Source organism: Kogia breviceps, chromosome 4 (genome assembly GCF_026419965.1).
Source record: "Kogia breviceps isolate mKogBre1 chromosome 4, mKogBre1 haplotype 1, whole genome shotgun sequence".
Taxonomy (NCBI): Eukaryota; Metazoa; Chordata; class Mammalia; order Artiodactyla; family Physeteridae; genus Kogia; species Kogia breviceps.
The window spans coordinates 109,591,881-109,616,081 of record NC_081313.1 but is presented as its reverse complement, the minus strand read 5'-3'; the positions used below and the strand labels follow the sequence as shown (position 1 = coordinate 109,616,081).

Here is a 24,201-nt window from a genome sequence, read left to right as displayed (position 1 = left end):
GTTTCTATTGCCCTACCTTCAGGTTCCCTGCTTCTTTCCTTGGCTGTGTTGAGTCTACGATGAGCCTGTCAAAGGCATTCTTCAGCTGTCTTATTGTATTTTTTATTTCTAGAATTTCCATAGTGTAATGTCATGATGTAAATATGATTTTTTTCTGGAAGTATGCACATTTCTTCTTTTCCTAAGCCATTAGTGTGGAGAGTTGAGTCAATTTAGTTATGTGACCTGGGTTTGAGATCATTTTTGGTTGTTATATTTGCCTTCAGTGTACTTTCAGCTTCAAAACATTTTGCTTAGGTAGGGGCTAAGTTTCCAGAAGTTTTGTTTTGTTTTTTAAATACTCCTGCTTCACCTGCAGCTTTGAGACTTCCCGGTAGACTTGCAGCTCAGAAGGATTTTCTTGATGCACTCTTGCCCCTACCCAGCAGTACTCTTCTTTCGCCTGGTATTCATGCTTGCTAGCCGAGTGGTGGAGACCAGTGGGGATCCTGTGTTGTCCTGGTCCAGCCTCAGTTATAGACAGTTTGCAAACTCTATTGCCCTGTGGGATGTCAGGAAATTTTCTGGCCCCAGATCTTTAGAAGTGTTCTACCATTGTGGGAGAGGCATTATACTATCTCCTGCCCAAGATCCCCCAAAGATGCAAGGAAGAGTTTTGAATGTCATGGAGAGGAGGGTCAAGATCACTGAGAAAGCTCCAGGGACAGGAACAGTCTTTCTTGTGAGCACTCAGTGAGGGTCTTTGGAGAAGAGATGTGAGAGGTATGAATTTCCCTCGTGTCTGTGACTCCCAGGAGACCCATACTCTCACATAACCCATACTTTGCCTTTAGCAGTTTATTTAAAAGTTTTATGTGAATTCTTATCTTCTTCTGTGGTACCCAGTGTTTCATCCTTTTGTGTTCTGCCACAGGTGAACATGGGCTTTTTTATTGCTCTATGACTCAGATCTCTGATGGATTCAGGAAAAGTTACCATTTTGTAGTTTATCCAATTAATGTTGTTGTTAGGGTGTGAGCAGTACTCTTCCCAGCTTTCTCCATCCTGGAATTCTTCTTTGTGTTTTGAGGAATTTTTTCCCTAATCCATTCCATATGTATTTAATATGTAGCCTGATAATTGATGTTTCCTTTCATTTACTTGCAATTTTGATTCCCTCTTTGACTTAGTTATTTAGATAGTGACTTAAAAACATTTTTTAAAAATATTTATTTATTTATTTATTTGGCTGCGCCGGGACTTAGTTGTGGCATGCGGGATCTTTGTTGCAGCATGTGGGATCTTCATTTGCAGCATGTGGGATCTTCAGTTGCAGCATGAGGGATCTTTTAGTTGCAACATGTAGTATCTTTAGTTGAGGCATGTGAACTCTTAGTTGCAGTATGTGAACTCTTAGGTGTGGCATTCAGGATCTAGTTCCCTGACCAGGAGTCGAACCTGGGCCCCCTGCATGGGGAGCGCAGAGTCTTAGCCACTGGACCACTAGGGAAGTCCCTAGATAGTAACTTTTAAAAGTCTCTATCATTCTTATGACTTTTTGGCCACAATGTATATTCAATATTTATAGGATATATTTAATATCTCTATTAAGCCAAGTTTATTAATTATTAATAATAGTCAAGTTCTCTATATCTTTATTTGCTTGATCTGTTAAAGATTGAAAGATGTATGTTAAGGTATCCATTATGACAATAGCTTTACACATTTTTGGGTTTTTTTAAATTACCTTTCTTTCTTCCTGGCTGTTTTAGTATTTTGTAAGCTGTTTTTCAGCCCAGAAATATTCATGAATGTCTTCGTTTTGGAATATCATAACAAAATAACCCTCATTTCATTGTTTTTTTCTGTTACAACTTCTGATTTCTTCTTGTTTCATGTATCTTTGGCCATCTCTTTATTTTTAATCTGTTTTGTTCATATCCACTGAAAACTCAAGGGCATGTTTACTGTCTTCCCTTCCCTAGACTACTGATATAGGTTTCTCATTGGTCTCCTTGCTTCTCCTTTTACCTTACTATAATCCATTCTCTACTCAGCAGCCAGAGTAATAATTTTCCAGCTGAAAGCTATCCTGTGGCTTCTCTCACACTTACACTTCTTAACACGGCTTATGTTATGTTATCTACCCCAGCCTACCTCTCCAACCTCATCTCATCCGACTCTCCCCTTCGCTCCCTATGCTCTAGCCATGCTGGCTTTATTTCGTTTCCTAAACCATGCCGTGTTTTTACTTCAGGGTTTTTACACAAGGTAGTTTCTCTATGTAGAAGGCTTCTTACCATGACTAATGCCCCCTTTTCCTTCAAGACTAAGTGCATTTGTCACCTCGGAGAATTCTCCCTGACTACTCAATCTGAAGTAGCCATTCTATCACCAAGTCACTCTATTATGTTGCTTTATTTTTTTTCTTTAAAGCATTTATTAATATCTGAAATATTTCTAATCATTTATTTGTGGGACTCAGTGAGAGTGGGTACCTTGTGTGAGCTGTTTTCTGTTGTATCCCTGGCACCTGTAACCCTATATATCTCAGAGAAGTTTTCTTCAGCTATTTCTTTAGGTTTTCATTTAATCAGTTTTCTCCTTCTAAAATTTCTTTTGTACTCACCTTGTCTGGAGTTTTCTTCTAGATGTCATAATTTTCTTCTTTTTATGTGTTTCCTTGAATTTCTCAGAATTTCTTTTTAAGTTTGCTCACTAATACACTGATTCTGTTTTGTGTAGTACCTAGTTCTTATGTTTACTGCTTCCATTGAAATATAAAATCTGCAATTCTGTAATCACATTTTTTTTTCTCTCTGCACTTTTTTCTCTGATTATATTGTTCCTCTTGATGCACCGTCCTTTTGGAATTTGTTGGAAAAGTTATTCCTCAGGTTGGGTCACGTTTTTTTAACTGCTAAATTTTTTTTGTTTCGAATTTTATTTTATTTTTTTATACAGCAGGTTCTTATTACTTATCCATTTTATACATATTAGTGTATATATGTCACTCCCAATCTCCCAATTCATCACACCACCACCCCCTGCTGCTTTCCCCCTTGGTGTCCGTACATTTGTTCTCTACTTATGTGTCTCAATTTCTGCCCTGCAAACCGGTTCATCTGTACCATTTTTCTAGGTTCCACATATATGCGTTAATATACAATATTTGTTTTTCTCTTTCTGACTTACTTCACTCTGTATAACAGTCTCTAGATACATCCACGTCTCAACAAATGGCCCAATATCGTTCCTTTTTATGGCTGAGTAATATTCCATTGTATATATGTACCACATCTTCTTTATCCATTCGTCTGTCATTGGGCATTTAGGTTGCTTCCATGACCTGGTATTGTGCTGCAATGAACATTGGGGTGCATGTGTCTTTTTTTTTTTTTTAGCATCTTTATTGGAGTATAACTGTTTTACAGTAGTGTGTTCTCCTTTACAACAAAGTGAATCAGTTATACATATGTTACATTATCTCTTCCCTCTTGCATCACCCTCTCTCCTACCCTCCCTATCCCACCCCTCTAGGTGGTCACAGAGCACAGAGGTGATCTCCCTGTGCTATGCGGCAGTTTCCCACTAGCTATCTAATTTACATTTGGTAGTGTATATACGTCCCTGCCCCTCTCTCACTTTGTCACAGCTTCCCTTTCCCCTTCCCCATATTCTCAAGTCCATGCTCTAGTAGGTCTGTGTTTTATTCCCGTCCTACCGCTAATCTCTTCATGACATTTTTTTTTCTTAGAGTCCATATATATGCGTTAGCATATGGTATTTGTTTTTCTCCTTCTGACTTACTTCACTCTGTATGACAGACTCCAGGTCTATCCACCTCATTACAAATAACTCAGTTTCATGTCTTTTTATGGCTGAGTAATATTCCATTGTATATATGTGCCACATCTTCTTTATTCATTCATCTGTTGATGGACACTTAACTTGCTTCCATGTCCTGGCTATTGTAAATAGAGCTGCAATAAACATTGTGGTACATGACTCTTTTGGAATTATGGTTTTCTCAGGGTATATGCCCAGTAGTGGGATTGCTGGGTCTTATGGTAGTTCTATTTTTAGTTTTATAAGGAACCTCCATACTGTTCTCCATAGTGGCTGTATCAATTTACATTCCCACCAGCAGTGCAATAGTGTTCCCTTTTCTCCACACCCTCTCCAACATTTATTGTTTCTAGACTTTTTGATGATGGCCAATCTGACCAGTGTGAGATGATATCTCATTGTAGTTTTGATTTGCATTTCTCTAATGATTAATGATGTTGAGCATTCTTTCATGTGTTTGTTGGCAATCTGTATATCTTCATTGGAGAAATGTCTATTTAGTTCTTCTGCCCATTTTTGGATTGGGTTGTTTGTTGTTTTGTTATTGAGCTGCATGAGCTGCTTGTAAATTTTGGAGATTAATCCTTTGTCAGTTGCTTCATTTGCAAATATTTTCTCCCGTTCTGAGGGTTGTCTTTTGGTCTTGTTTATGATAACCTTTGCTGTGCAAAAGCTTTTAAGTTTCATTAGATCCCATTTGTTTATTTTTGTTTTTATTTCCATTTCTCTAAGAGATGGGTCAAAAAGGATCTTGCTGTGATTTATGTCATAGAGTGTTCTGCCTATGTTTTCCTCTAAGAGTTTGGTAGTGTCTGGCCTTACATTTAGGTCTTTAACCCATTTTGAGTTTATTTTTGTGTGTGGTGTTAAGGAGTGTTCTAATTTCATACTTTTACAGGTAGCTGTCCAGTTTTCCCAGCACCACTTATTGAAGAGGCTGTGTTTTCTCCACTGTATATCCTTCCCTCCTTTATCAAAGATAAGGTGACCATATGTGTGTGGGTTTATCTCTGGGCTTTCTATCCTGTTCCATTGATCTATATTTCTGTTTTTGTGCCAGTACCATACTGTCTTGATTACTGTAGCCTTGTAGTATAGTCTGAAGTCAGGGAGCCTGATTCCTCCAGCTCCATTTTTCATTCTCAAGATTGCTTTGGCTATTCGGGATCTTTTGTGTTTCCATACAAATTGTGAAATTTTTTGTTCTAGTTCTGTAAAAAATGCCAGTGGTAATTTGATAGGGATTGCATTGAATCTGTAGATTGCTTTGGGTAGTAGAGTCATTTTCACAATGTTGATTCTTCCAATCCAAGAACATGGTATATCTCTCCATCTATTTGTATCATCTTTAATTTCTTTCATCAGTGTCTTATAGTTTTCTGCATCAACGTCTTTTGTCTCCTTAGGTAGGTTTATTCCTAGATATTTTATTCTTTTTGTTGCAGTGGTAAATGGGAGTGTTTTCTTAATTTCACTCTCAGATTTTTCATCATTAGTATATAAGAATGCCAGAGATTTCTGTGCATTAATTTTGTATCCTGCAACTTTACCAAATTCATTGATTAGCTCTAGTAGTTTTCTGGTAGCATCCTTAGGATTCTCTATGTATAGTATCATGTCATCTGCAAACAGTGACAGCTTTACTTCTTTTCCGATTTGGATTCCTTTTATTTCTTTTTCTTCTCTGATTGCTGTGGCTAGAACCTCCAAAACTATGTTGAATAAGAGTGGTGAGAGTGGGCAACCTTGTCTTTTTCCTAATCTTAGTGGAAATGGTTTCAGTTTTTCACCATTGAGAACAATGCTGGCTGTGGGTTTGTCATATATGGCCTTTATTATGTTGAGGAAAGTTCCCTCTGTGCCTACTTTCTGCAGGGTTTTTATCATAAATGGGTGTTGAATTTTGTCAAAAGCTTTCTCTGCATCTATTGAGATGATCATATGGTTTTTCTCCTTCAGTTTGTTGATATGGTGTATCACGTTGATTGATTTGCATATATTGAAGAATCCTTGCATTCCTGGAATAAACCCCACTTGATCATGGTGTATGATCCTTTTAATGTGCTGTTGGAGTCTGTCTGCTAGTATTTTGTTGAGGATTTTTGCATCTATGTTCATCAGTGATATTGGCCTGTAGTTTTCTTTCTTTGTGACGTCTTTGTCTGGTTTTGGTATCAGGGTGATGGTGGCCTCATAGAATGAGTTTGGGAGTGTTCCTCCCTCTGCTATCTTTTGGAAGAGTTTGAGAAGGATAGGTGTTAGCTCTTCTCTAAATGTTTGATAGAATTCACCTGTGAAGCCATCTGGTCCTGGGCTTTTGTTTGTTGGAAGATTTTGAATCACAGTTTCAATTTCAGTGCTTGTGATTGGTCTGTTCATATTTTCTATTTCTTCCTGGTTCAGTCTTGGCAGCTTGTGCATTTCTAAGAATTTGTCCAGTTCTTCCAGGTTGTCCATTTTATTGCCATACAGTTGCTTGTATAATCATACAGTTGCTCTAATAATCTTTTGTATTTCTGCAGTGTCAGTTGTTACATCTCCTTTTTCATTTCTAATTCTATTGATTTGAGTCTTCTCCCTTTTATTCTTGATGAGTCTGGCTAATGGTTTATCAATTTTATTTATCTTCTCAAAGAACCAGCTTTTAGTGTTATTGATCTTTGCTATTGTTTCCTTCATTTCTTTTTCATTTATTTCTGATCTGATCTTTATGATTTCTTTCCTTCTGCTAACTTTGGGGGTTTTTTGTTCTTCTTTCTCTAATTGCTTTAGGTGCAAGTTAGGTTGTTTATTCGAGATGTTTCCTGTTTCTTTTTTAAAAATAGTAATATTAATTATTATTTTTTTGTGGTATGCAGGCCTCTCACTGCTGTGGCCTCTCCCGTTGCGGAGCACAGGCTCCGGACACGCAGGCTCAGTGGCCATGGCTCATGGGCCCAGCCGCTCCACGGCATGTGGGATTTTCCCGGACTGGGGCACGAACCCGTGTCCCCTGCATCAGCAGGCGTATTCTCAACCACTGCGCCACCAGGGAAGCCCATGTTTCCTGTTTCTTAAGGTATGATTGTATTCCTATAAACTTCCCTCTTAGAACTGCTTTTGCTGTATCCCATAGGTTTTCGGTTGTCATGTCTCCATTGTCATTTGTTTCTAAGTATTTTTTAATTTCCTCTTTGATTTCTTCAGTGATCACTTCGTTATTAAGTAGTGTATTGTTTAGCCTCCATGTGTTTGTATTTTTTACAGATCTTTTCCTGTAATTGATACCTACTCTCATAGCGTTGTGGTCGGAAAAGATACTTGATATGATTTTAATTTTCTTAAATTTGCCAAGGCTAGATTTGTGACCCAATATATGATTTATCCTGGAGAATGGTCCATGAACACTTGAGAAAAATGTGTATTCTGTTGTTTTTGGATGGAATGTCCTATAAATATCAATTAAGTCCATCTTGTGTAATGTATCATTTAAAGCTTGTGTTTCCTTATTTATTTTCACTTTGGATGATCTGTCCATTGGTGAAAGTGAGGTGTTAAAGTCCCCTACTATGATTGTGTTATTATCGATTTCCCCTTTTATGGCTGTTAGTATTTGCCTTATGTATTGAGGTGCTCCTATGTTGGGTGCATAAATATTTACAATTGTTATATCTTCTTCATGGATCGATGCCTTGATCATTATGTAGTGTCCTTCTTTGTCTCTTGTAATAGTTTTTATATTAAGGTCTATTTTGTCTGATATGAGAATTGCTACTCCAGCTTTTTTCTCATTTCCATTTGCATGGAATATCATTTTTCATCCCTTCACTTTCAGTCTGTATGTGTCCCTAGGTCAGAAGTGGGTCTCTTGTAGACAGCATATATATGGGTCTTGTTCTTGTATCCATTCAGCCAGTTTATGTCTTTTGCTTGGAGATTTAATCCATTCAAGTTTAAGGTAATTATAGATATGTATGTTCCTATTACCATTTTCTTAATTGTAATGGGTTTATTTTTGTAGGTCCTTTTCTTCTCTTGTGTTTACCACTTAGAGAAGTTCCTTTAGCATTTGTTGTAGAGCTGTTTTGGCAGTGCTGAATTCTCTTAGCTTTTGATTTCTCTGTCGAATCTGAATGAGATCCTTGCCAGGTAGAGTAATCTTGGTTGTAGGTTCTTCCATTTTATCACTTTAAATATATCATGCCACTCCCTTCTGGATTGTAGAGTTTCTGCTGAGAAATCAGCTCTTAACTTTATGGGAGTTCACTTGTATGTTATTTGTCATTTTCCCTTGTTGCTTTCAATAATTTTTTTTGTCTTATTTTTTTTTTTTTTTTTTTTTTTTGCGGTACACAGGCCTCTCACTGTTGTGGCCTCTCCCATTTCAGAGCATAGGCTCCAGATGCGCAGGCTCAGCGGCCATGGCTCACGGGCCCAGTTGCTCCGCGGCACGTGGGATCTTCCCGGACCAGGGCACGAACTTGTGTCCCCTGCATCGGCAGGCGGACTCCCAACCACTGCACCACCAGGGAAGCCGTTTGTCTTTAATTTTTGTCAATTTGATTTATGTTTGTCTTGAAATGTTTCTCCTTGGGTTTATCCTGTATGGGACTCTCTGCACTTCCTGGACTTGGGTGGCTACTTCCTTTCCCATGTTAGGGAAGTTTTTGACTATAATCTCTTCAAATATTTTCTCTGGTCCTTTCTCTCTCTCGTCTCCTTCTGGGACCCCTATACTGCGAATGTTGTTGCATTTAATGTTGTCCCAGAGGTCTCTTAGGCTGTCTTCATTTCTTTTCATTCTTTTTTCTTTATTCTGTTCTGCAGCAGTGAATTCCACCATTCTGTCTTCCAGTTCACTTATCCATTCTCCTGCCTCAGTTATTCTGCTGTTGATTCCTTCTAGGGTATTTTTCAGTTCAGTTATTTTCATCTCTGTTTGTTTGTTCTTTAATTCTACTAGGTCTTTGTTAAACATTTCTTGCATCTTCTCGCTCTTTGCCTCCATTCTCTTTCCGATGTCCTGGATCATCTTCACTATCATTATTCTGAATTCCTTTTTGGAAGGTTGCTCATCTCCATTTCATTTAGTTGTTTTTCTGGGGTTTTATCTTGTTCCTTCATCTGGTACATAGCCCTCTGCCGTTTCATCTTCTCTATCTTTCTGTGAATGTGGTTTCTGTTCTGCAGGCTGCAGGATTGTAGTTCTTCTTGCTTCTGCTGTCTGCCCTCTGGTGGATCTAAATTTTTTTTGTTTGTCTCACATTTTGATTTATTTGTTTACTTTTCATTACGGAGGGAGACCTGAGTTTGCCCAGTACTAGGAGTTGAGATGACTTTGCCATAGATTGTATCTATCCTCCTTTAATGCTTTCAATCTTCTGAGATGAGCAAGAGCATTTCTGGGAGTGAAGTTCTGGTAAAGGGAAGAGTCAGATCTGATATGGGGAACAGTCTTTTTCATCAAAGGGAGACTCTCTAGCCTTGGAGAATTAGAGGAATTGGGGACTGGTTTAGCTGTATGTGAAGATGGGATAAATGTTCTAATAAAATAGAACCACCTCTCAGTTATGTGTATTGACTCTGGCAGAAACATCTAGCATGGCTCCTGGCACAGAGTTAATATTCAGAATATGTTTGTTGAAATGAACCAGAGCACACTGAGTGATTGCTGTATGCCTGGCTCTGTGCTGGGTGCTGTGGGAAATTCAGAGACAATAATCCCATTCCTGCAGTGGGCTTTATCTGCTAGGAATTAATAGCCGTTTGAAGAGTTTAAAAACAAAGGAAGAAATTTCTCAGTAAATATAGGTGTGTTAAAAGAAGGGAGATGTCCCTTTGAACTGGTTAGTTGGATAAGTCTTCCAGAAGGGGACAATATTAGCTGGCTCTTAAAGTGGTTGGAAAAAGGAAGGATGTAGTTAGGGTGAACTAGCTTGTGTGAGTAGCTGATATAAAGGTGATATAGAAGCCTTAATCAGCATGATGCATGCGGGAGAAGTAAAAGGATAAATTCATCTGGAACAGACAGGATGTGGGTATAGAGTAAATAGGCCCTGGGCCCATGAGCCTGAGTCTTGATTGCTAAGTGTAGGATTTTAGCCTTTACCTTGTGGCTGCTGAAAGGTGTTAGAGGCCTTTGAGCCAGGAAGAAAGAACTGTGGTTAGAACTGCTTGAGGAAGCTCCATCGGTACATTTCCATTGGTGTGAGCTGGACAGGATGTAAGATGTCTCCTCTTGTGTTTTTCCTCCTTTCACCTTATCTGTCTCTTCTCTGTTTCTTTTCTTTCTCCAAGCTGCATCAGTCTCCTGGGATATTCCCTGGAGTGACTTCTGACTCCTACCATCTCCAAAACAGTAACAAGATCAGCACCACACTCTTTACTTGCTAGTAGCTGCTGCAATCAGGGCTGCAGGTAGTATGCCAGATATGGCAGAGATGTCAGAGTTTTCCAGAGGGAAGTTCTGCATCCTGAACACTGAGCTGGGAGCATACAAAGTGGATGTTATATTCTTGTCATATGGCTTATGAAAATTGGCCTTAAGAAAAGAAATAACAAGTGGAAGGAAGTTATTGTCACTCTGTGGCTTGGGGATGGATGGGGAGAAGGGAGTACTGGGTTCACCAATTGTCTGAGCTTCTAAGAATTTTTGCACATCTGAAGAACTGCCTTGCCTAAAAGCACCAGGAGACCATATAGTCTAGTGGTTAGAAAGTTGACGCATCTCTCAACCTATCACTCTGCCTCCTGTGTCACTCCCTATGGATGACAGGGAAGTCCAGTCCCAACACTGTGTCCAACCTGGTGCTTCCTTTGGCCACTTGCCAAAGTGGGCTTCTCACTAATGGGAATGGAGATGAAGATTTCACCCAGATATCATTAGGATTACACTGTTCTACCATTCTGAGTTTGTCATGCCTGTTCCACATCTCTCAATTTTACTAATATACTCCCTTTCCTAGGGTTTTTCTGAAAACATCACTTGGTCAAGGTTTTTGTGTGTGAGCAGCAGATGCTTGAAAACATTTGAGGTACTGCAGCTGTTCTGTGCTGTCATGGCACTTGCTCCGAGTTTCATCCATCATAAGGGCTTTGTTTCTCATGTGTTTCATAGTGTTTTCTGTACCAATCTCCACTGTGCATCTCCTACCCTTTGGCAAACTCTGCGCCAAACAAACTGGACAGATTCAGCCTAGAACTGTGCTGTCCAGTACAATAGCTACTAGCCATATATGGCTATTTAATTGAATGTAGCTAATTAATTAAAATTAAATAATATATGGACTTCCCTGGTGGTGCAGTGATTAAGAATTCGCCTGCCAATTCAGGGTACACATGTTCAAGCCCTGGTCCGGGAAGATCCCACATGCCGCAGAGCAACTAAGCCTGCGCACCACAACCACTGAGCCTGCACTCTAGAGCCTGTGAGCTACAACTACTGAGCCCACATGCCACAACTACTGAACCCCCTGCGCCTAGAGCCCGTGCTCCACAACAAGAGAAGCCACTGCAATGAGAAGCCCATGCACGCAACGAAGTGTCGCCCCCGTAGCCCCCGCACGCAGCAACAAAGACCCAATGAATCCAAAAATAAATAAATAAATAAATAAACAAATAAATAAAATATAAAAAATTATCAGTTGCCTTAACCATATTTCAAGTGTTTGATGGCCACATATGGCTTGTGGCTCCTATATGGGACAGTGCAGATACATAATTCTCATCATCACAGAACATTCTATTGGAATGCTGGTCTAGAATAATATAGCCAAATTCTAGCAGGACTGTCCAGGTAGATGTAGGTACTCCAAGGCAGGTTCAAGTTCTTCATTGCCACTGTGTGAAGCAAATGTACCTACCTCTTCATTATTCCAGTTGTCCATCTGGTAACTATTAGATTAGACACACACACACACACACACACACACACACACACACACACACTCTTGCTGTTAATTCTTACAGACTGGATATTCTAAACCCATAAGAAAGAAGAGAGGCATTTTCCAAATTGCTCCATAATTTTTCTTACCCACGATATGGTTAATACCTCATGTTATTATGCAAGGAAGTCCTTCTTTTTCACTGTGTGCCCCTTTGGGCCTGTCATGAAGAAGAAAATAAGCCCACTTTTGAACTTCTCTCCTTTAGTGTCAGGCCATTCAGCTCTAAAAGGATGCAATAGAACCTCTTCTTATTCATTCCTTTTTAAGAGCCTGATGAAGTGTTCTCTACCTCCCAGTTTCTGCTGAGGCTCTGGAGGGTAGAGAACGGGAGTGTCAGCATTGGGAAGGTCTTCTTAGATGCTGTAGTCTTTTTATCATTTCACACCTTAACCTCAAAGGAAGCCCTTTTTCCTGGGATGGAGCACTTTAATTCCCACAACTCTTCTCTGAAGTCACTGTAGAGTGGGTGGAGGGAGATGAAGGCAATGCTTTGGTGTGAACTTTTTGAGTAACCTTAGGAGTGGATCTGTTAAAACCAGAAGGTTTTTTTTCTTTACCACACCACCCCCAGGATTCCATTTCCTGCACATGTGGCATCAGCACCTCCAGTTATCTGGGCCCAGGCCTTTGGACCATGCCTTGGGAGGGCTCTACCCTCTGCATTGAGCTCCATTTGTACCTCTCCAGTGGAAACAATGACTTTCTTTGTCCTGACCTGGTAGGAAGGCTCTTTCCTCTTACTTGGTTAACCAAAGTGGGAATTAGGATTACTTCCTCTGTGGGTAAAAGACATTTTGCATGTTGGAGAAAGAGGTAGGTAGTGGTTTCATCTGCCACTACTGCCCATGGATGTGACTAGAACCTCCTCCTGATGCAGAACCCTGCCTCCTCCATTGGCCCTTTCCCAGCTCCTATATTATTTTGACTTTCTACTCACCCCTTTTTCTAACCCTTATGCCATCCTAGACCATTTTTCTGTCCCTTCTCTTGCCCCAGTTCTAGCCACTGCCCTGGACTCAAGGTCAGTTGAGGGGAACAGTCTCTCAAAATCTGGGCAAAGATCTTTGGGGGTGGGGTGCTGCTGGGATGCAAGGTGAGGACATGAGGAGAGGCACACATAATCTGAACGCTGGTATTTGACAGGGCTGGATATTCCATGGCCTTCATCGCTCTCTGTCTTTGAACTTCTTTCATAAGAGGAACCTTTATCTTCTGGCCCCCTGGCTATACAGTACTTTATGCCTGCCCCCCATTCCCTATTTGAGGACTTTCATCTGTGCTGCAGGCTAGAGCTGGCCCATGCCCCCACCTCAGGGGCCAGGAAGATCCATGAGCCTGGCAATGAGGCCTAGGCAGAGACATGGCAGGTGAACAGAGACATCTGGAGTCTAGTCACCGTAGGGACCCCTGCAGAAGAACCAGGCTTCAAACATTAGCCTTTGCTTGGCCAACTCCTAATGATTTTATAAAAAATAGTTTTGTCTTTTAATTACCCAAGTGATGTACGAATACATTCTCCTCTTGTAACATCTAGAGGAGAATATTATCTTCCTGTAAAAAAAAGAAAGCAGTTCAGCCTGACAATTATAAAATTGTAAAGCTAAATAAAGTGCCTTTGACTTCCTCACCTGATCCTAATCCCCTCTCCCAGTTCCCACAAGTAACCACAGTTCTCAGTTAGGTGTATATCCTTCCAGATCTTTTTTAAATACATTTATTTACTGACCCTGTATATCTATTTAAAAAATAGATAGGGTTCTTTTGTGGTTTTCTGCTTTTCTTTCCTTCTCTCTCTCTTTCTTTTTCATAAATGATGTACTATACCTATCACTCTGCAGTTATCAGTCAGTGATATATTAGAGATCACTCTGGGTTGGTTCAAAGAGAGCATGTGCATTTTGGAACAGTTGCACAGTATTCTCTAGCATGAATATACCTCAGTTTATTTATTCATCTCTGGTTGATGGAAATTTTATGCATCTGCAGAATTTCACTATTACACAGGGGCTGCAGTGAATATTCTTGTATACGCTTCATTAAGCACACAAGCAAGCATCTTTCTTGGTAGATACAACATAAGAAATTACAGACTCATGGGAATATATATATTTACATTTAGTAGAGTCTGTCAACTTGTTCTCTAGAGAACAGTTAGATCCACTAACATTACATACCTATGAAGCCTGTTAAAACCATTGTCTTCATAGTATCAAATGTCACATACAGAATTTCTGACTGTATTTTTTAAGTTCCTTAGTGATGCTAAATATCTCTTTATATATTTAGTGGGCATTTCTGTTTCATCTTCTGTTAGTTACCTGTTCATATCCTTTTCCTATTAAGTTAAGATTTTTTTAAAAATAAATTTATTTATTTTTGGTTGCATTGGGTCTTCGTTGCTGCGGGCAGGCTTTCTCTAGTTGCGGTGTGCGGGCTTCTCATTGCGGTGGCTTCTCGTTGTGGAGCACAGGCTCTAGGTGCACAGGCTTCAGTAGTTGTGGCTCGTGGATTCTAGAGCACAGGCTCAGTAGTTGTGGTGTATGGGCTCAGCTGCTCTGCGGCATGTGGGATCTTCCTGGATCAGGGCTCAAACCCATGTCCCCTGCATGGGCAGGCAGATTCATAACCATTGTGCCACCAGGGAAGCCCAGAGTTGTTAAGATTTTACTTGTTAACTTTTTGATACTCCTTTTATACTCTGGATACTAATTCTTTGTCTATTATAAGTGTTACAAATGTTTCCTCTCAGTGTTTCACTTGTCTTTTATAGTATTTTTTATTATACTAAAGTCTTTGATTTTGATGGAGTAAAATGATCGATTTTTAAAGGGACTTGATATTTTGTGTGGTCTTATTTAAAAAGGCTTTTTCTCCCCTCAAGGTCATAAACATATTATTATATATTTTTCTCCTATGTCTATTCTTTATATTTAGGGCTTTAATATCTCTAAATTTATTTTGTGAATAGTATGAGGAGGACTCTGTCAATAGCTTAATTTTTCCTCGTAGGTGATAATTTTGTAGAAGCTTTGTTGATTGTCTTCCCAGTACTTATCCTGCCCTCCTCCCTTGCATTCTGAATTTCCCAGATATGTAGTTTGTGTGGAATTGATCTCACCCTCACCTCTTAAAGTGGCTTAAGGCAATCAATGCATCCCATCCCCCTGGCTATAGGGCATGAATGGTTCAGGGGGGTTAATGACCCTTTGGGCGCCAAGATACACGAAATAATGTTTGCTGGGAGCTTCTGAGAAAGAGGCTTTTCTTCTGTATTGACTCAGTTGCTACTGACAATTATCTTACTCCCACAAGGGAAGCTAATCTTAGGATGAACCAATACAGTAGAAGACAAAGAAGAGAAATCAGGTTCTTGATGACATCATTGATCTGCTGGACCAATCCTGTTCTGAAATCCAACCTGCCTCTGGACATTTCTTTTACATGAGCCAGTACATTTTCTTTATTATTTAAGCCAGTTTGAGTTAAGTTTTACTTAAAACTAGAAGTATTTCTAACCTATTTAGTCACAGTTGTCTCAGTACTATTCATTGAAAGATTCATGTGTTTCACACGTACATGAAAGACCACTTGTGGTAGACTCAGGCTTGCTTACTGAAAGACCAAGAGTATACATGAACAGAAAGCTCCAAGACTTGGGACTTCCCTGGTGGCGCAGTGGTTAAGAATCCGCCTGCCAACGCAGGGGACACGGGTTTGAGCCCTGGTCCGGGAAGATCCTACATGCCGTGGAGCAACTGGGCCTGTGTGCCACAACTATTGAGCCTGCACTCTAGAGCCCTTGAGCCACAACTGCTAAGCATGCGTGCCACAGCTACTGAAGCCCGCACGCCTAGAGCCCATACTCCACAACAAGAGAAGCCACCACAGTGAGAAGCCCACGCACTGCAACGAAGAGTAGTCCCCACTCGCCGCAACTAGAGAAAGCCCACACACAACAACAAAGACCCAATGCAGACAAAAATTACTTAATTAATTAATTTTGAAAGAAAAAGAAAACTCCAAGACTCTATAGCTAGGTAAGGATAGGTTGCCCAAAAAACTGGCAACAAGAATTTTCAAGGCCTAGAATATACATATTTAGGACTCTGTGATGTGGCTTACTGAAGAGCAGAATTATTGCTGTATTTGGTAGTATGAGCTGGAGGGATTGCAAAAGGCAGTAAGTGCTCTTTTGGGTTCTTCTGACTTGTCATCTGGACATGTCATTCTGTGCAGGCTGCCAAGACCATGAACTTGGGGGTTGCCTTTGTGAGAAAGCAAGAAACCTCCACATGCATCCTCATCTCACTAATATCCTTTGTACTACTAATTAGTAACTGCTTCAGGAGTTAACCAAAATAAAACCAACCTTAAAGAGGGTCCAAGTCAGTATTATCACTCATCTCTGAATCTAGACTTTATCTTGTCTCCATAAATCCCATAAATATGTGGGTCTGTTTTCTGGACTCTTCATTCTGAGTTACTGATTTGTTTATACATTTAGGTACCAGTACCACACAGTCTTAATTCCTTTTGCTTTATGACATATTTTGAAATTATATACTGCAAATCTTCCACCATAGTTCTTCTACAGACTGATCTCAATATTCTCCCTTGTGAATTTTAGAATCAATCTGTCAGGATCCATGAGACTTTCTGTAGGGATTTTGATTTTAATAAAATTAAGATGGAATTTATAGGCTAATTGGAGGAGAACTCACTTTTGTGGTATTTGGGAAAGCTGCTAATTTTTTGTTTTTTGATGTTATATCTGGCCACATTGTTCAACTCCTGGGCTTTCTGTGTAAAGTCTCACATCATCAAGAGGTAATATAGTATAGCAATTAAGAGTACAGAGTCTGAAGTCAGACTTTCTGGGTTTAAATTCTGGCTCAGCTGTTTACCAGACAAGTACCTCAGCATCTCTGTTAGTTTCCTCATCTGTAAAAATGAGGAAACTAACTATACTAATACCTACCTCATAAGGTGGTTGTTAGGATTAAATGAGTTAAATAAGATACATAAAACATTTAATACAAAGCAAGCAGTGATAATAATCATCATCATTTATTTTAAAATAACAAGTTTATCTGTTGTTTTTTTAATCCTCATACGTGTTTTTCTTATCTTAATGCACTGGCTAGGACTTCAATACAGTATTGCATAGTAGCATGGGTATCAGGTGTTGTTGTCTTGTTCCTGACGTTAATGGAATTTCTTCTAATGTTTCACTATTAAAATATATTTGCTATAGATTTCTGGTATAATCCTTGGTCTTATTAAGGATGTTTCCTGGTGGTCCTAGTTTACGAAGAAGTGGCTGAAGCAGTGAGTGAAGGCCAAGCCCTGAGCACTAGGCCAACCTTGCTCGCAGCCTATTAGGCATAAAGTACCCAGGGCTACAAGAGAAGAAGAGACAAGGCTGCAGATGCTTAAAGTAGGCCAGACACCCGCCTTCCTCTGTTGGAGAGTCCCATGCTTAGAAGGGGCATGATGAAGATATGCTTGGGCTGTGCATGCGGTAGTCTGTCTGTAGCAATAATGAAGGTTCTGGCCTATGTATACAAGACATATGGGGGATATGTGCATGGGTGCACATGCATGCTTATGCTGGTCCTGGTTCCTGCAGCCTCATGGGCCCTGCTTAGGCATCGTTTCTGCAGTAGAGGGAGAGGGGCTCCTGACTGCTGTATCTCTTTTGGATTGTCATAGTTTTCTGTGTACAGTACCCTTATTTCACCTGCCCCACCCCCTAGAGGCAGTCAGGGTGATGACTGAAGCATCAGAACTGTGGTTTCTGTAACAGGAAGTGATTTAGATGCTGAAAGCTAATTTTAGATGAGTTGATATGGGGTTTTCAAAGAATGTTTCAGGGGTGGTTTCAGGCTCAAGGCTCAGCCTCCAGCTCCTCTCATCTACGAGGGGCTGGCAGTTTCCCACTGTCATTGTCATTCTCTAGCTGCGTGAGCTCATGCCCAGCTGGTCAACACTCTTGGGTGGAAAGCCAGGGCTGGTTTTCCCTGGATTCCAGCCTGCCTTAGTCATTGTTTTTGGCCTTGACCTCAAGGCAGACTCTTGAGACTCAGCATAGCCTGGCTCTAGGCCAGGCTGACACAGGGCCTTTTATCCCTGGCAAGAACTGCCTGGAGGCTCTGAGGGTCCTGTCAGGACAGGACCCCCATCCAGGCTGAGACGTGCGCCAGTGATGAGATGAGGCTTTGGGGCCAAGAGAAGTGTCATCTTGGATGGCAGGCATTTAGTGGGGCATCTTCTCCAGGTCAGCACTTTCTCGAGCTTCTTAGAAGGGAGGACACTCGGACCCATGATAGCTACACTACAGATTCCATCACTGCTTCAGACCTGGAGGTTGGGACTCCTGCTAGTAGCAACAGACACAAAAGCAGAAGAATAGGCACAGAACTTTCAGAGAGTCCTGTCTTCTTAGAGCTAAAGCCCCACTGGTTGGCACCCTCAGAGCTGAATGGTTTCTGTCTCTGCCAAGGCCTGAACACAGGAAATAGGAGACAGGGGCTGTATGCTCACCTCCACAAGGATCTACAAAGCCCATTTTCATCTGCTGTCATGTACCCTAGGGCTTCCACAGCAACCCCTGTAGCAGAGAATGCTGCCCCCATTCTAAGAGAAGATGGGCTTCACTGTGCTAAGAGAGATGGCCCAGGGTTACACAGTTAGTGTGGGTGGCATCAGAGCCAGGTTATGTGCTGACCCTTGCACCATACTGCCAATGGGATGCCCAACATTCAGAGAGGGAGCTCTGCATGTCTGATCCAGGCAGCAGCCAGCCATGAGCCCCTGCCACAAGCCTGGGGCTTCTCAAACACTGAAGGAAGCACAATTAAAGTCTCTGCCAGTGCCTAATCTACCCCTTGCCCTGCTTTTGTGTGAGGTGTAGCCTGGGAGATGAGGCCAGGCCTTTAGGCTATGGTTGGTACACAAGAGGAGACACTCTTGCCCCAGAGAGGCCTGTAGACAGGCTTTCTGGGGGCAAAGAGCAGGGAGCCTTCTCTTTGGCCTCCATAGTCTTCAGTCCCCTGAGGAGGATCAAGGAGGGCAGGACTGACGACCAGCCCAGAGCCGGGGCTGGGCTGAGACCTAGAGATGATGAGAGTATTCTTATAAAAGCTCCAGTGTTTGCAGCATATTGATACAGTTTGATGGTATGAGCTAAGGCCTGCTTTGAGAGTTCCATAGTAGGTATCTTTGACCTATTTTCAAGGGCTGTGGTGGCAGGAGGAATTTTTGGCCACATCATAAAGAGTTTTGTGGCAACCTCTGATAGACCAAGCTCAGGAAGTTGTAATTTTCCACAATTAGCTTATTAGTCACCAAGATAATCCTTGCCCCAGCTCCTGGCTCCTGCTCCTCTGTGAGAGGCTGACAGGGATGGCGCTCCAGTGTGGCAGCCCTGCCTCCTCAGGTTAGGCCTCAGCAGCAGGCCAGGAGCCCTGGAGGCCTTGAGCACTGAGGTTGGACTGTCTGTGTGCCTGCCTTGTTTGTGGAGCTTCTGTACAGCCAACTTCTTGAACACTTTGTCCCCCTCAGGAGATTTAGTTTGGGCAAGAAATCCTTTACAATCTCAATGAAGGGATGTGGGTAGAGAGTAGATCCCAGAAAATCCACTCAAAGGAAGACCCTTGTACTCTATGGTATCAGTAACTGTGAGGGCCCAATCTATGACCTTTCTGGGGCATTTTCATTTTAGGAAAAGAGAAAGTCTTAAGCCAAGGAATACATTAATGGAGGCTTTCATAAAGCACTTTCAGGAAACTATATAGTGTTCAGAGCTCCTTGCCCATTAGAAAGATGGGGCTGTGTGGTGTTCACACTTGAATCCCCAGGGTGAACCTCACTCAGGGAGACAGAATTAGGCGAAGGCTACCCCTCTATGGGAGTTTGGCCTACTCAGCCCCTTCTTCCAAACTACTGGGTTGTCTCATCACAGCTCCTGGACTCCACCGTGTGCCTCTGAGGGGCATTCCTGCTCCTGGAGTTGGTGGAGCACTGCCAGGCTGAGGGCTGAGGAGAGCTGGCTCCTGAACCTTGCCCCCAAAGCCATGGGGATAGTCATGCATCTCGGTTGCCAGCTGGTGGCGTTTTCCTAAGTGGAAAGGGGTGGAGTGGGGGTTCCCTCTGGCCTCTAGGCAGGCCTCTCCTCCTTGAGCTTACAGCTGGCTCCAGCTTGTCCTCTGTGATGATCTCTCAGTCGGGGCATGTGTGCGGTGGATAGGAACACAGGGAAGCAGGAGTTGCTGCCTTTGAGGCAGGCAGAGTGGGATGTGGCTGGAGGAACTAGGCTTTTCCTGGTCTTATTTCTATCAGAAATAGTCTTAATGTGGCGAAAGGAATTTGTTTGTTGGTTTGTTTGCTTGCTTGCATGTTTGAAAGTACCCTTCTTTTTCGGAAGTCTTGGCTGCTGCCTTAGTTCTGGTGGGACCAAGGATTGGCCCAGTGTCCCAGATGTTTGGGAGCCTCCAAGGCCCTTTTACATGCTTGTGAAGTGACACAGCCCATCTACCCACCTTACCCAGGCTCCTGGTGCTGATGTAGGTTAGAAGAGGGGACCGAGAAATAACTTAGCCTCCAAGCCTTGGACTGCCTTCTTAGAGTGTACAGTCTTCTTCGGGGAGAGAATTCAGGAAGAGGATGGCTTGCTATACATGGAAAGTGGGAGCAGCAAACAAGCGCTACATCCTGGGCAGGTTTAGAGGGAGGCTTGTCAGGCCAATGGTGGTTCATGTACAAACTACAGACAATAAATCGAGAGGACAAGTGGGTAGAAGTGAGGTGGTCACTCTGCCCTCAGAAAAACAGGAGTCCAAGTTCATAAGGAGGTGACTCTTTTAAATACACAGGTGGGCCAGCCCCAGACATTACTCTAACCTTTCACAGACATCCTTTTCACAGTGTTTCTCATATTCCACCTTAATCAATCAACTGATGCCTTTCGGGTGACTCAGGGCCACTGCTCAGGCTGGCCATTGTGTGTTGAATCTAGGCGAGGGTACAGTTACAGCTGGAGGTGGGCCCAGCTCTGAATGGGCACCAACCCCTAAAAAGTCCTCAGATTGTCCTGTAAGCAAAAGTCCCATAGTCAGTTTGCTTTTGGATCCTTTGCCTCCTTCTTTCTGAAAGACATTTGGTAGAAATAGCCTGATTTTTGGAGTCCAAGGGACCTGGCTCCAACTCCTAACTCAGCCACCTACTAGTTGCCAGACCTTAGGTAGTTTACTAGCTCTTCATTTTGCCCCGGTTCATTATTCATTCATTCAGCATATATTGCTTGAGCATCTTCTGTGTACCAGGTACTCGTTTAGGTACTTGGGAGTCATCAATAGAGGAAACAGAGAAGTATTCCTGCCTTTAGAAATGTGTATCATAGCATGAGAGGCAGAAAATAAACAACAAGCTTGATAACATGTTAGAAGGTGATAAATGCTACAGGAAAAAAAATAGAGCAAGATAAGGGGGATTTGGGGTGCTGGGAGTGCTGGTAGAAGGGGCTGCAGTCTCAAATAGGGTGGGCAGGGCAGATCTCTTTGAGAAAATAACATCTTTGAGAAAATAACATCTGAGCAAAGATTTGAAAGTAGTTGAAGGAGTTTGGCTATTCCAGACAGAGAGAAGAACCAGTGCAAAGGCCCTGAGGCTCTTGTGTTCAAGGAACAGCAAGGGAGTTGGCAGGGCTGGAGCAGCATGAGTGAGGGGGTGGGGCACAGGGGAAAAGTCAGAGAGGTAATGGAAAGGTGAAGGGGCAGATGACGTCGGGCCTTGTAGGCCATTGTGGGAACTTTGGCTTTTGCTCTGATAAAACGCAGAGCCACTGGAGAGTTTTGAAGAGTCCCACAATCTAACCTAGATTGTAACAGGATCACTCTGGCTGCTGAGTTGAGAATAGACTATAAAGCAGAGCACAGGTAGAAGCAGGGAAATTAGCCAGGCATTTACTGAGGTATATTTTAGGCAGAAGATAATAGTGGCTTGAACCATCATGGGTGCAGTGGAGATGGTAAGAAATGTTGGACTCTCGATGTATTTTGAAAGGAGATCCATCAGGATTTGCTGATGGATTAGATGTAGAATATACGAGAGAGAGCAGAGTCAGTGTTGACTCCAAGGGTGTTACTCTGGGCAGGTGGAAAGAAGGACTTGACATTGCCTGAGATAAGGAAGGCTACAATAGGGCAGGTTTGAAGGGGAAGATCAGGAGTTCACTTACAAACATGTAAAGTGGGATAATGTTATCCACTTCACAGGGCTGTAGTGAGGATTTAGTAAGATAATATGTGAAAGTTCTTAGCACTCACACATAACTAACTCTCAGTAAATGTCACTTTCCCTTTTCCTTTCTCATACAGGTGGGTGAAGCATAAGCAATTAGGGGTCCTCTAAGCCAATTTGACTAATTGCCTTTGTAGAAATAATGAGCAGTTGTCAAAACAGCCTCCTCCCCAGTGGTTTCCTCACCCTTCAGAAAACTTTCACTGTTGCTAACAGGGTCTTTCAATTTGTCAAAGGTTTCTTGGCAATGTTGACACACCAATGTGATGATGAGCTTCTGCATCAGTGGCACCTTGGCGCCCAGGCAGCCTCTCATCTGTGTGCTCATCATTTCCATGTCAGTCACTCTGCAGGTGCCAGCTGAGCAAGAGGTAAGACCTTCTCATCACAGTGAACAGAGATTAAGGGAAGCAATTTCTCCAGAAGCTACACTTTTTATTATCAAAAGAGAGTTAGCTGACATAACATTAGGTCACAACTTTCTCTTAGCTCTTTGAATCATTTGTCTCTGAATAAAGTTGCTGGCATGTGGCACATTGCAGTTGCTGAATGAACAAAACAAAAAGGTTATAACATGTATTGTAAGACATTTTTTTCACAATGTGGGATGCTTTTTTTTTTTTTTTTTTTTTTTGAAAGAAGATGTGGGGGTAGGAGTTCACCAATCCATTTATTTATTTTTGCTGTGTTGTGTCCTCGTTTCTGTGCGAGGGCCTTCTCCAGTTGTGGCAAGCGGGGTCCACTCTTCATTGCGGTGCACATGCCTCTCACTATCGCAGCCTCTCCCATTGCAGAGCACAGGCTCCAGATGCACTGGCTCAGCAGTCGTGGCTCACGGGCCCAGCCGCTCCGTGGCATGTGGGATCCTTCCAGACCAGGGCTTGAACCCGTGTCCCCTGCATTAGCAGGCAGATTCTCAACCGCTGTGCCACCAGGGAAGCCCAGGATATGGGATGCTTTTTGCTTTACTTGTTTGGTTTTTTTTTTTTTTTTTTTTTTTTTTTGGCTGCGTTGGGTCTTTGTTGCTGTGCATGGGCTTTCTCTAGTTGCGGTGAGCAGGGGCTACTCTTCATTGTGGTGCGCGGGCTTCTAATTGCGGTGGCTTCTCTTGTTGCAGAGCATGGGCTCTAGGTACCCAGGCTTCAGGAGTTGTGGTTCGTGGGTTCTGGAGCACAGGCTCAGTAGTTGTGGCATACGGGCTTAGTTGCTCCACAGCATGTGGGATCTTCCTGGACCAGGGCTCGAACCCATGTCCCCTGCATTGGCAGGCAGATTCTTAACCACTGTGCCACTGGGGAAGGCCCCTTGTTTGGATTTTTAACAATAAATTTATATCATTATTAAGACAATAGAGTAATTTTTAAGAAGTCTGCGAAATGTTCAAGTAAGATTTGTGTGGTACCCATGTGATGGATAGGCTTTCTCATGAGGTGTTTTCAGTGGTGACATTTGCTTCATCTGAGGGACAGCCTGACCCTGCTGTAACACAGTGGGACTGGCCAAGCAAGGGCACATGAGATGGTGACAGCTTAGGAAAAGAGATAACCTTCCCCAGAAGTGCTCAAACTTCCCTCTTCCAATGAGGTTGGTGGCTGCCCAGACCCAGATCTGTGCTCACTCTCACTCACCTACACACTTGGAGAGAGCCTTTGCTCCAGGCAGAAATGTATGAACAACTCTACACTGGTTGATAGTGTGAGGGCTCCAGGTACATATGAAACATCTTTGACAGCTTCAGAATAACAAAATCTTCACGTCCACAAGTTCTATTTGAGGGCCGCTGATAGGACTGGCATATATGAGAACAGTGATCTTATTCTTATTCTCTTTAAATTCTGGATATTTGGTTTGTGGACAACTGCCAGTGTTGCCGCTTGGTGTTGGCAAGTGAATCCCAAATATACAGGCTTCTTTGGCCTGTAGAATAGTTCAAGGGACAGGCTAAGTTTCCATATGTTTTCTCAAGAAAGCTGTCAAATAGTGCAGAAGCAGAGTGTTTGAGTACCTGCCTTTGGAGACTTGGGGTCCTCTAGATTGGAAGCCCATATCCAACAGTGTTTCCCTAAGCTCATTCTTAGAGTCCAGAGTAGTCCAGTTCCTGAAAATGACTCAATTCTCCTGCTCTCTGACCTTTGGAATCCCACTG

The 24,201-nt window shown here is 42.2% G+C and overlaps 1 long non-coding RNA gene across 1 annotated transcript in view; it reads left to right on the top strand.

The window, feature by feature from the left end:
* The first annotated feature begins 6,690 nt into the window (after positions 1-6,690).
* LOC136794045 (uncharacterized) overlaps positions 6,691-24,201 on the top strand; it is a 48,362-nt gene continuing 30,851 nt past the window's right edge. Inside the window, exon 1 of the long non-coding RNA XR_010840224.1 lies at positions 6,691-6,886. This is a non-coding gene — a long non-coding RNA (uncharacterized lncRNA). The remainder of the gene's footprint in view (positions 6,887-24,201) is intronic.